This window comes from Passer domesticus, chromosome 19 (genome assembly GCF_036417665.1).
Source record: "Passer domesticus isolate bPasDom1 chromosome 19, bPasDom1.hap1, whole genome shotgun sequence".
Taxonomy (NCBI): Eukaryota; Metazoa; Chordata; class Aves; order Passeriformes; family Passeridae; genus Passer; species Passer domesticus.
In genome coordinates, this window is record NC_087492.1 from 10,430,614 (window position 1) to 10,443,576 (window position 12,963).

General features: G+C 43.5%; 1 long non-coding RNA gene across 1 annotated transcript; it reads right to left on the bottom strand.

Annotated features, from left to right (window-relative positions):
- Positions 1 to 1,745: 1,745 nt before the first annotated feature.
- On the bottom strand, positions 1,746 to 10,579 carry LOC135283794 (uncharacterized). The gene is made up of 3 exons (XR_010349430.1): positions 10,324 to 10,579; positions 5,336 to 5,440; positions 1,746 to 4,406 (listed from the first exon to the last, which is right to left on the bottom strand). It is a non-coding gene; the product is annotated as an uncharacterized LOC135283794 (long non-coding RNA).
- Between the last annotated feature and the right edge of the window lie 2,384 nt (positions 10,580 to 12,963).

Below are 12,963 nucleotides of genomic sequence, written 5' to 3' on the forward strand. Positions count from 1 at the left end.
ATGTATTCCAGTATTAATTCTTTCCCACAAACTGCTGCTAATTTTTTGCCCACTCAATTCTGTCCCAAATTCTTGATGTTGGTTCCTGCTATATCTTTATTATTTCAAATTCTGTTTACACAATTTCCATATAGTAATTCTCAATTCAAGGTAATAACAGAAAGATAGAAGCATTTCCATGTTTGATTTCTTGAAGGGTTTCTTTTACCATGTCACACTTGTCAGGGCGTGGGCTGGCTGAGCTGTGCTGCTCAGCAAAGCCTTGTTGGAGCCCAGAGGAGCTCTCAGAGCTCCTGGTGGCACCACAGCTACCTGAGAGATGACACAGGGTGGGGAATGGCCCTGCTGGCTGGAGGGACTCCTGGGATCTCTGCTGAGTTTTGGAGCAGGAGAGTGGGTGTAGTTTAGGCTTCATGTGCTGGGGGATGTGGTTCTTCTGGACCAGTCTGTCAGAGGGCTTTTCCTCAGGCCAGGCAAGGCTCTTGCACCAAACCAGCACCTGCTTTATGCTGCTTGGGCTGAAGCAGTGAGGAGAAAGACCAAGATGTGCCTGGTGTCCAAAGTGTCCGAGACTGTGAGAAACTACCTTCACTTCTATCATTTTCAAGGGTTTATTAAACCTTATCAAAAATACAACAAAAGACTGAATAAGGAAAAATTACAGCACTGGGAGCCCCCATGACTATCAGGCACGTGCTCCTCCTCAGAAGGGATGCTCTGCCTTTTATACCCTTAGCCCTGCTCAAAGTTTTGCCAGTTAACTCCTTCTGTGCCATCCACTGGTGGAGATCACTTTTCATACCTTGACTGGAGCTCAGGTGTTGTTACCCCACCCCTCCTGGTGACAAGCTGCCCTCTCTGAATGTCCTGACTGCTGAGGCTGTCACAAGGGGAGGGAAAGAGGACTGAGGGAGCACATATTACCATAACATCACTGTACATTTTAACATCCACATAATATCTATCTCTTAATTGTGAGAGCTAATTATTACATTACTCCTCTATAACAAGACCATGCAGCAGCAGGGGTGTCTCCAGCCAGTGCCAATGAGCTGAGCTGAGCTCTGTGGATGCCTTGTGTGATCCTGTTTGGGTCATTCCAGGTGCCAAGGCAACCTCCCCAGCCCAGGTCCTGCTGCCCAGGATCCCACCCCACAGGGCTCAGCTGCATGGTGTTCTCAGGGTGTGGACATCTCCAATGCCAATGAAGTAAGTTGCTTAGTTTTATAATTAATTTACTGTTAAAGGACAATTATCCCAAATCTGGTATGATCTCTAATGTGTTTATGTCCTGGTTCTGGCCAGGCAGTTTTTTTCAGTAGCCAGAGAGGGCATGGCCAGGACCTAGAGGTTAATCTGTACCACTTCACAACCTTGCTGGAGATAGGGGAAAGGGACTCTTTCATCTGGGGAGAAGGGGCTCCTTTGTAGTCAGAGTAAACGTGGAGCAGGAATGCTGGGAGGTGTGGGGTGATGCTGGTTCTGAGCTGGAGGGGGCAGCTGGGTGCTGTGGCTGTGGTTGGGTCAGCTTGGGCTCTGCAGTGAGCAGTTTGCATGTGAATCCCTCTGTGAGAAATGATACTCACTTCCAAGAATTTAAAAGGTTTACTAAAATCTTATCAAAAATACAACAGCAGACTTAATAGAGAAAATATTACAGAGCCAGGAACAGAGGATTTTCCCCACCATGTGCTCACCCACACCATGGAGGTTTCCCCTTTTAACCCTTTGGCCCTCCCAAAGTTCTGTCCATCCACTCCTCCTTCCCTGCCCAGTGCTGAGATCACTGCCTGACACCTTGACTGGAGCTCAGGTGCTGCCATGGGAACGAGTGACCCTCCCAAATGTCCCAAACCCAGGGCACCCCTGATAACAGCACAAGGGGGGTAAAACACAGCTATAAATCCATAAAACTTCTCCTAACATACATACAGGATATTTGCCTTTTAATTTTGAGAGTCAACCATGGCATTGCTCATGTGTCACAACTCTTTCTTTTGCACACTTTTGTTATTATTGTTACTGTCCCACTTCTTTTCTCTCAGCTGTTTCCAGTAAATTGTTCTTATCTCAACCCCTGACCTTTGCCTTTTGTGCTTCCATTTCTCCTCTTCAGGCACAGGGCAGGAATGGGAGAAGAAAAGGGAGCAAGTGGCAGCATGGTTTTAGTGGGAGCACTAAACTGAAGAATACCATTCCTAAACCACGACAGTTTAATATTTTAGAGTCAGTTAAAATAAACAAACACTGAAGCTAATGTTCCCAGCAATCTGGAGGGAATTAACAACATACTGCAAAGGGTGTTTCAATTACTTTAAAAATTCTAATTAGCCCATGAACAGCAGAGAGTGTGGGACAAATTGCCTGGCTTCAAAAGAAGACAATCAAAAAATGACCTCAAAGGGTGGAGGAGGTTGTCATGAAATAAATGAAAATGACCCCATCAGTTTGTTTAAGTAATGGCCTCTTCGGAGTTTTATGTTATACTGTCCCATATTTACAGTGTGCTGGGAAATCAAGAGGCAGAGGAAGAAGCTTCAGTGGGATAGAAAAAGCATTTTTAACTACTAAAAATGATGACAATAAAATCCCAGATGCCTAGTTGCAATGAAATTAGCTGGAAACTAGTTTGGGGTGGTTACAGTTAAAATAATAAAAACAATTGTTCTGCCTTATACTCCACCTTTCCCACAATTATTTCACTTCCCCAATCATATAAAAACCAACAAGATTTTAGCTGAAAGCATTTTTGCCTTTTTAAATAAACTCTCCCCCTAAAAATATGGACTCCAAAGGCTGTTTGTACTCTGATATTTTTCTTTATTGTGGCTGTATCAGCATGTGGTAGAAGGCTCTACCCTGCAGCATGATCATGCTGGAATTGTGCCTGGTGCCAAGATCTGAGATCTTACTAGGAAAAATTTCCAGTGGGCAGATTGTTGTTCTTTCAGAGCCCTTCTGCCTCTGTTACAGGACAATGAGCCAAAGCAGAGTGTGCCACAGAACTTGAATGGAAATGCTGGGGTTTCCATCCTTTGCAATGACCTGTGGTTTTTCTTGGTCAGTTTTGCTTCTTCCAGCTTTGTGCTGCTGTGTAAGTGTGATCCCCTAGGGATGAACAGTGGGAGAACAACAAGCTTGCCCAAGGATTCCCAGGGTTTTCCTGTGTGTTTGTTTCCCTGAGTTAATCTGAATCTTTCTGTGTCAAAAATGAGTAAAAAATGCTCTGTGTTTTCTAATATGACATTTTCAAAGTTGCCTTTCAATCATGAGGAAGCAGCAGGAGACACTAAAGGTAACACAAATTGTGAGGTTTTATACAGCTAATTTCTCTTTATTTAATAGAAGTCTTCCATTTATTACATTTGACTCATGGCACTACTGGTCTAAGCTGGGTTCAGAGGTTTTAACCTGTCAAGTGAAAAAGAACCATGGAGTGATTGGACTGCCTGAATGTTTCTAGGTGTCCAGTAATAGCCATTAATGTAAATTAGCTTTATATTTCATTAAGTAAGCCAAAACTTACACTCTGGCCGAATGCTGACAAAGAAAAAATCCCTGTCTGAATTAGATCAAAGGAATTAAAACAAGAACCACTCAATGGCAGCAGTTAATGAACTGTAACTAACTGAAAAAGTCTCCTTCCAGGAGCAAGAGGGGATCAGTTTGGTCTGCAAATGCTCTGAACACACAATTTGCATTACTCTCCACCATTAATTTGTCTGAATGTGCCCAGGTGGGGTCTGTGTGCCCACCAGGCTGCAGATGTAGCTCAGCTGTGCTGCACCCAGGGGAATCTCTCCAGCTCTCCTGTGCTCTCACTGCCAGACCCAGCCATTTCCTCAGGGGCTGCATGTCACCAAAACATTTTGATGTACAGGTCCTTCTCTCTGAGTCCTCTAGCACTGTCTGGGAGGTGATTTTTTATGAAATGTTATTACTTCTTGAAAATATCAATATGAGAGTATACTAAAACAATTAAATTAGATAATTCTCAAACAGTCAGCAAAAAAGGATAATTTAAAAATGTTTAATATGGTTGCTTATACAAAGTAAAACTGGTGTGTGTGCAAGAAACGCTAAATAGATGTGTACATATAAAGAGAAAAACATGAACCAACTGATTTTCCTTGCTTTGGAATAAAGACTTAAAAAGACAGTATACAGCCTGGAAAACAAATGATTTTTCAGCCCTGGTAATAATGTTTCTGTAATATTTTTAATCATCAAATTAGACCTGCTAACAAAGCTAGGGCAGAGTCTCCCCTGCTGAATTATATCCACAATTCTAGTATGGAACAATATGTGGAGACTTATCAAAGACCAAAAAGAGTCCTTGGAGATGGAGGTGCTGCAATTCAGGTCCTTTCCCTGTCTGCTCCAGCACTGGTTTCTGCCATCTCAGCCTGGCAAAAGATATCTAAAGTTAGCATTTGGGATGCAGTATTGATTTCCATCTGGCATAGAAAATGCCAGATCAGAAAAAAGTTCCTTTAGCTGACTGTCCAGCTTGGATTCACTCAATCAAGCATCATTCATCTTGATTCCTTCAATAGAGGAAAGTTGAAAACTACAGAAGGGAGATAGGAAAAGCCAAGCAAAAAAAAGCAAAAGAGGGGAAGCATCTTTTTGGAACTGACTTTACCAGTTTTATCAAGGATTTAATTCCCCACATTTCTATATCATGACTGGGTTTCTCTCCCAACAGATACACATAAAAAATTCACATTAGTTTTCTCATGATATCAAAATCACTAGGTTTTCCTCTGCTTACAGTAAATATAACTGTAAATATCCAAAATATATCTGTAATATATTTGCCAAAACCTCATTGAACAATGTCAGAATCCTGGATCATACCACATTCTTTCCTTTCTGTTTCCCAAACATTGCTTTCATCCAGTTTCCTTATATAGATTTTAATCTATATTTTCATTTATTGAATTTATATATTTCATCTATATTTTCATCCATTTTAAGGACTATATCCTCATATAGATTTTCATCACCTTTGTAAGCTATCTTTCCCCTTACAACACAACATCAATGATAAAACAATTGATACTGGATTTCTCTTACAGGCCCCACAATCTTGGGGAGTCCAGACCTGTGTGGAGATTGAGTCTGAAAGCCTTTGAATTTTGACTTCCCAAGAGGCTGCTGTGTTTTCTTTACATTTCCTATTTCCTGTCAGAGTGTTTTCTGACTTTCTCTTCAGGAGGAGAACAGGAGTGTAAGGCAGGAACTAAAAGGTACCATAAATTGTCAGCAGCTGCCAGGAGGCAGCCTGATGCTGATCCCCTGTGCCTGCAGCCAAGTTTCTCCTTCTGCATACCTGGAAACACTCCTCTCAGCTTGCCCGTGGGGTTTCTTTAAACTTCTAATTGCTCCTCTTGTGCCATTCATTGCTAGGGCTCCCTTCCAAATCCCCCTCCTCTACCTGCAAGATTAAGTACAAAGCCTTGAAGATGGATGGCCCTTCCACATGACACAACAGCTTTTTAATTTGACATTGACCCCACTGAGAGCTTAAGTGCAGGCCAGGGGAGATGTGTACAAGCTGTCCTTCCCAAAGTGTTTCTCAATTACTCCAGTCTCCTGCCCTAGACCTGTGTGCCACCTTGCTGCAGACAGCATGGAGATGCACTTTCAACCTGTCTTATTCTTTCAGTGTCAATATCCAGAAGGAATTTTTAACCTGTAGGTCTTTCCCTACCCCCTATAGAAGAGACTAGAATGGGGGGTGGGGAGCCCCACAGCTTAACTATTTGACTTTGCATCATTGCAGCAATCTCAGTGGGAGCTCTTTGATCAAAAATTTAACAGCTTCATGTTCCTATATTTCCAACACAGGTACTGGAAAGACATTGTTAAATAATGTGCCTGCATTTCACACAGTTGCTTCTGAAGTCTTTAATCAATAAAATGTTCTTTAGATCAATACAGATGTTATTTCACTGCTTGGAGCCATTTGTAAGTATATGATGGAGGTAGTTACAGCCCAGGCAGTGCATGGTAAGGATAGCTCTGGGGCACAAGGCACTTATAGCTCCACTCAGACACAGCAGGTGTCAACATAAAATTGGACACACCGGCATAAAATCACAACATCCTCTCTGCCAAGCAGCTCCAGATAAGCTGCACTGGGGGAATGAGGGTTGAGTGTGTTTAAAACACTGTTTTGTTCCCTATCAACAATGTCAGCGAAAGTGTTTTGCAGATTTATGTTGATTATTGTATCAGTAAACTGTGACAAAGTCCCTTGCTGAAAGGATGGCTGTAAAATGTGTCTGGTGCCTTGGTAATGGAAAATCTAGAGGATAATTCTAATTCTGCCAGCTCATTTAAAACTAGATGAGTTTTAAGCTGCATGTCATGGGTGGAAAGTTTGGACATTGCTGATGGTGAGAAGCTGTTGTCACAGTAATGTTGGTGCAAATAACACTTAAAGTGTTGCTGAATGAAGGCTGGAAGATATTAGAACCTGGTTTATAATGATTTAAAAATTCTGAGATACAGCTTGTGCTTTCAAAGCATAACACAAACTCTGAATAATTAAGCATTTGGGCTAGCAAAGTAGATATTTTGAAATGAAACCCCCAGATCATGGGCAGGTCTAGCAGCTTTCCTTTCCTCTTGTGTCAGGTATAAGACTTGGTCTGTCTGCTGGCAGCAACCCTGACTTTTTGAGGAGCTCAGTGCTGGTGCTGAGCCAGCTCATGCCTGGTTTTGATCTCTGAACTCCAAGCCATGCTATAAAATCTTTGCATGCACCAATAGCAAACTAGGTGTTAGAGATGGGTAATGAGATGGTGGCTGTCACAATGAAGGGCTGAACATTATGTCTGTGTTTAGAGAAGTTTTGTAGATGTACAGTTATGTTACTGCAATGTGTCCTCCCCCTTGCACTGCTATCATGGGATGGCCTTGGGCACACAGGGGCATTTGGGAGGGTTGGGTTGTTACCATGGCAACAGCTGACCCCAAATCAAGGTGTAAGAAAGTGATCTGCACCCCTGGATGGCAAGGAAGGAGTCACTGACAGGACTCTAGAGGGGCTAAGGGTATAAAAGGTGGAGCATCCATTTGGAGATGGGCACATGGCTGATAATCACAGGGGCTCCCAGCACTGTAATTTTTCCTTATTTATTTATTTTGTTGTATTTTTTTGTTAAGGTTTAATAAACCTTTAAGATTTTAAAAGTGAAAAATCATTTCTCATATAAGGGACCACTTTGTCATAGCATCTGAAAAGTTCTCAAATGTGGCTGCCAGGCAGAAGTGTGATGTATGAACCCCACGGGAAAAGGGTAAGCATCATCATCATCATCATCATCATCATCATCTCACAGGCACGGGGGCCAGGGCAGAGGAGTCTTCACTGCACCAGGACTGGCCTGGCCAGCTTGTGCCAGGGGCGTTGTCACAACAGTAATTAGGCATGCCAGAGATATGTAGGAGCACTGACTTCCAAGTGCTTAATTTTGCTATCAATTTTAATTTTCATATTAATTGCCATTAGTTAAACTGATGTAATGAGGCTGGATTGGCAGATAAAAATGACAATGGGGGTGACTGTGAATTCTGACTGCTGCTAGTGCAAGTAGCAGCTTGTTAGTGGGGTCTGTGTGGGCTATCAGCAAAGTCACAGCTAAAGCCTCAATTCAGCCTCAGTTTCAGTCTCTTCCTGTTGTGTTTTGAAACCACTGAATCCCTCAGACAAGTAATTGTTCATTTTGGTGCAAACTCCATGCATTCAGACTCAAATCTCCTGTTTTCAAACCCAATTAGGAGATGGTAATTACCTGTGGGACTTGGGGTTTTGTTTGTCTGCTGGGGCAATGCAGATATTCTGTTTGTATCTCCCTTTCTAGTTATCAATAAAACACTAGAGCAAAACAGTGTTTTCCTCTTGGTGTTTTCAGGCAGTGTTATGCCAAATGAAGGCAATATTATGAGACTGCATGTGTTTGGGAATAATCATGCAAGCTATTAATAATCATGCTTCACTGTTCTCCAGCACTGCTCATCCCCAGCTTTTTTGTGTTTGACACACAAGTAGCTGTGTGATAATTCCCATCACTACCCCTGGAATGGTGGAGCTGAGGTCATTGGGCAGCCAGTGGTGCAGTCAGAAGATGAGTGCAATCTCTTGAGCCTCAGTACAGCTGTACTTCTGTGAACTCAGACTCACTGAAAAACTTGTCTATAACGTATTCTCTACCATGGTATAAAGCAGCCACTCCAACTCAAGGACAACCTGAGCAGAGGAAGGATATTGCTAAGTGGCTGTTCACTAAAGGAGACCTGCAGAACATGGAGAACACTGATTTCTTTTGAAAAGTACACAGAAGAGTGGATTTGGAGTCTTTTGTGACTAAGTCAGCACTCAGTTACCAACCACTCTAGTAGGTGAGAAGAGATATTCTCAACTCTCAATATAATTTCCAAAGGGCAGAAAAGGCAGTTGTCAGCTCTTTGATCTCTGGATGAGGATTTCCTCTTCATCTTCCCCTTCATAATGGTACCAGCCCTGGTGAGGCTGAGAGTGTTAAGGAAGAGAATTGCTTCAAATATGCAGGTGTCTTTGAAAAAAAAGAACACTTGCCATCTGGCTACCTATCATTTGAAAATAATTTCTTCCTCAGTGTGCTGATGAACTGCTGTGATTGTCAGGAACTGTGGTAATCTTTGTCCTACAAAGAAAATTTAGCACATTTACTGCTGCTGCAAACAGTCCAGGAGTTTATAAAATTTATTAACTATAAACACAACTTAAACTCATTAGTTTTGTTCTTTTCCTTCTCCTAAGACTTGCAGTGAGCTTGGCCTTGTGATGTGCCTGTGGCAAAGGTAATCATTACTGGGACCAGAATGAACATTAATGGAGCAAGAAAGTCACACCACCAGTCCCTGGATCAGCCTAAATGTTTGAATGCCAGTTCACTGTTTGGATGCTGAAATTGGAGCATAAATAAAACAAATAGCAAAGGATTTTGTTCAGCTGTGAGATTTCCTGTTGCCCCTGCTTTTAAGCCTGCTGGAAATCAGAACAGCTGCTGTTGTCTGCTTCTGGTTTTAGTCCTGGTAAGAGTCAGATTCTGACCATGGGGAAGAAAGAGAATAGTTCAGTATTTGGCATGGTGACTGATTCATGATGTAGGACATTGTCCTTGCATCTGTTTTACCAAAGTCTGTGTCCCCTAGTTTTGCAAGGCAATATGCAAACAGTATGAGTGTTTTTCTTACATTAATTCTCAAACTGATATCAACAGAAATTAGAACTGCAGGAATACCATCCTGGAAAGAATTGTATTGCTGTGACTCCTCTCTCTCCTTTGACACTTTTGTCAGCCTCAGCTGCATAATTCAGGTGTGTAATGAGGGACAAAGTCATCTTTGCTGTTGACCTTCTCTCCTGTGTGTATCATTACCCTGAGGCTCGTCACTTGGTCAGAGCAAGGTGCTAATAATCGGGAGGTTGAGGTTTCAAGCTCTCTGTGGGCCATTCACCAAGAGTTGGACTTCATGATTCTCCTGGGCCCCTTCCAGCTTGGAATAATTCTGTGATCCTGTGTCTGAGAAGAGGGAGACTGAAATGGAATCTGTGCCAAACAGGTTCTCACCTTGCCTGAGGCACATCTATGGTGCAGTAATTGTGCCTTTCTCTTTTGTTTTACAAGGATCATGTGAACTTTGAAGGCAAGAATTGCCAAGCAGAGCAACACAGATACTTGACAAAAAGCTTGAAGAAATAATGGTGATACCTTGTTGGATACCTTGTCTTAGGTTAAGTGAATTCCTTTAAACCAAACACTTAAGGTATATGGGTCCAGGGATTGCAGAGGAGCCCTGAACTGGGCCACGCAATCTTCTGGTATGGAGTATTATCAGCTCCTTCCCTGCAGGACATTCACATGAATGAGAGGGCTCAGTTCAGATCACCTTCACTATCCAGTAATTGTCAGCCTGCCAAGTTTAAGGCTAAGCAAGTAATGGGAACTCATGACAGAAATCACAGAACATGCTGAGTGGGAAGGGACCCACAAGGATCATTGAGTCTAACTCCTGGCCTAGCACAGCACCATCCCTAAGAGTCACACCAAGTGCCTGAGAATTGTCCAAACACTCCTGGAGCTCTGTCAGCCTTGGTGCTGTGACCACTGCCCTGGGGAGCCTGTCCAGTGCCCAGCCACCCTCTGCGGGAAGGACCTTTTCCTAACCTCCAACTTAACCCGCCCTGACACGGCTTCAGGCCATTCCCTCAGGTGCCATCACTGCCACACCAAGCAGAGATCAGTGTGTCCCTGCTCTTGCCCTCACCAGGGAGCTGCAGACTGCAATGAGTCCCCTCAGCCTCCTCCTCTCCCTGCCCAGAGCCAGTGCCCTCAGCAGCTCCTCACACGCCTTCCCCTCACGGCCTTCGCTCTCCTCGTGGCCTCCTCTGGGCTCTCTCTGGCACTTTGAGATCTTCCTTACACTGTGCTGCCCAAACCTGCCCACAGCACTCGAGGTGAGGCCCCCAGAGCAGAGCAGGACAATCCCTCCCTGGCCCCGCTGGCCGTGCTGGGCCTGGTGCCCCAGGACAGGGATGGCCCTGCTGGCCCCAGGGCACTGCTGGCTCCCATCCCACTGGCCACCAGCCAGGACCCCCAGGTGCCTTTGTGTGGTGCTGCTTTCCAGCATCTCCTTCCCCAGCTGTCCCCACACCCAGGGCTGCCCCAGCCCAGCTGCAGGATCTGGAATTTTCCATTGTTGAACTTCATACAGCTGGTGATTGCCCAGACCCCTGCTTTGTCAAGTTGTCTCCTCGGGGCCTCTCTGCCTTTGAGTTTTGTATCATCTGCAAACATATTTTTTATCTGTTCAAGTCCTGTGTCCAAATAATTTTTGAAGATGTTGAAGAGCACAGGGCTGAGGATGAAGCCCTGATGAGCCCGACTGGTCACAGACCCCCAGTCTGACATCACCCCATTTGCTTAACCCTTTGTGCCTGACTCATGAGCTCACCCTCCCATGACATATTTATCCATCTGTGGGATGGACATTTTGTCCAGAATTATCCTGAGGGAGAAAATATTGAAAGCTTTACTGAAATCCAAAAGGATTACACCAACTGGCTTGCCTTGATCAACCAGGTGTGTTACCTTGTCATAAAAGGAAATCAGGTTTAATAAGCAGGACTTTTGTCTCATGGAGCTGTGCTGGCTGTGACTGATGGCTGCATTGTCTTTCAAGTGTTTTCAATGCCTCCCAGAATAATCTTCTCCATAACTTTACCAGGCACTGAAGTGAGACTGACAATCCTGTAGTTTCCAGTTTCCTGTAGTTATCCTGCCCTTCTTGAAAATCAGGACAATGTTTGTTAGCTTTCAGTCAGCTGGGACCTCTCCAGATTCCCAAGACTGCTCAGAAATCACTGAGAGACATTTTGTGATGACACCAGCTGCTCTTTGGGGATTCTTGGATGATTCCCTTCAGGCCCCATCTCTCTGTAGGGATTTACCTGGAGCAGCAGATCCCACACAAGTTCAGGGTCAATTGGAAATCAATCATTCTTGCAATCATGGTCCTCCAGCTCAGGATACTGAGATGCCCTTGGTCCATCATTAGTGTTGAAGACAAAGACCAATAGAGCATTAAAAACCTCTACCTTGTCCCTGTCTCTGTTTGTGAGGTTACCCTCCTCATCCCAGAACAGGTCAATGGCATTTTTACACTGCCTTTTGCCATTAATACAATAAAAACCTCTTTTTATTGTCCCCCATAGTCCTGGCAGCTTCAACTCCAGTTGAGTTTGGCTGCACAAATACAGTGGGGCGCAGTATCTCTGTATTCTTCCCATGTCACCTGACCTTGCTTCTACTGGCTGCATACCTTCCCTTTTCACCTTATTCCCAAGAGAAGATTCCTGTTCAGCCAAGCCAGCCTTCTGCCTCACCAGCTTGACTTCTGACATTTGGGAATTGCCTTAGGAGGTGATGTTTAAAAAGTGATCAGCACTGATGGACCCTAGTACCTGCAAAAACATTTTTCCAGGGGATGTTCCTCACTAATTCCCTGAGCAGCCTTAAGTCTGCTCTCCTCATGTCCACAGCTGAGGTTTTGTTGGCACTTTTCCTCCTGTCTACAGATTTGAAACTCCATCGCTCTATGATTGCTGTGGCCAAGACAGCCCCAAATCTTCACTTTGCTCATGGGATCCTATTTTGTTCTTTCACATAGCAAACGCTGATTGGAACATCAACATTAGTGGGAAAAGGCCCAAATTCACATAAAAATAAGACACTTTCTTTAAAAATATAGGATAAACTGCTTCTTAATTTCTTATAGTTCTCAAGTCAACACCAGATGCTTTTGCCTTAGTCAAATGCAAGTTACTGATCTAAGCCTTGCAGTAAATGGATTAAGAGTTATGGTCTGTGTGACAAAGAAATTGAGACTAGAAAATCTTCTTTGGACTGAAATCTGAAGAATGAGAATTATGTTGCACCATTATTGATCCAATAATGGCAAAAAAAGAGAACAATTATAACATGTTCTTGAACAACTACCAGATGAAAAAAAGGATAAATTCTTGCCATCCTATTTGCTACTCAGACATTAGATATGAGAAATTACATAAAGGGTAATATATTAGATGTGTTATTGTAGGGCATCTGCTCCCTGGAGCTATCTCAGTCAATGCAGTGGATAACAAAGCTTCAGTGCATTTTTTGGATGGCCACTTACACTGAATCTCAGCTGGCTGCCACTATGGAGACGCTCTCTGGAAACAGCCCAGTCTCAAACAGAAACAATGTCTGATTCATCTGTTCAGAAGTAAATACAAAAGGTTTTTCCTTTCACCATCAGATACCTGCTGAACTGTTCAGTGCTCTGTAAGCCTGCTGCTACTTGTCTCTGGCTTTTCCCCCTCAGGGGAAATTTTGTGAAGGTTGACTTGACTGGAAGCTGAACAAT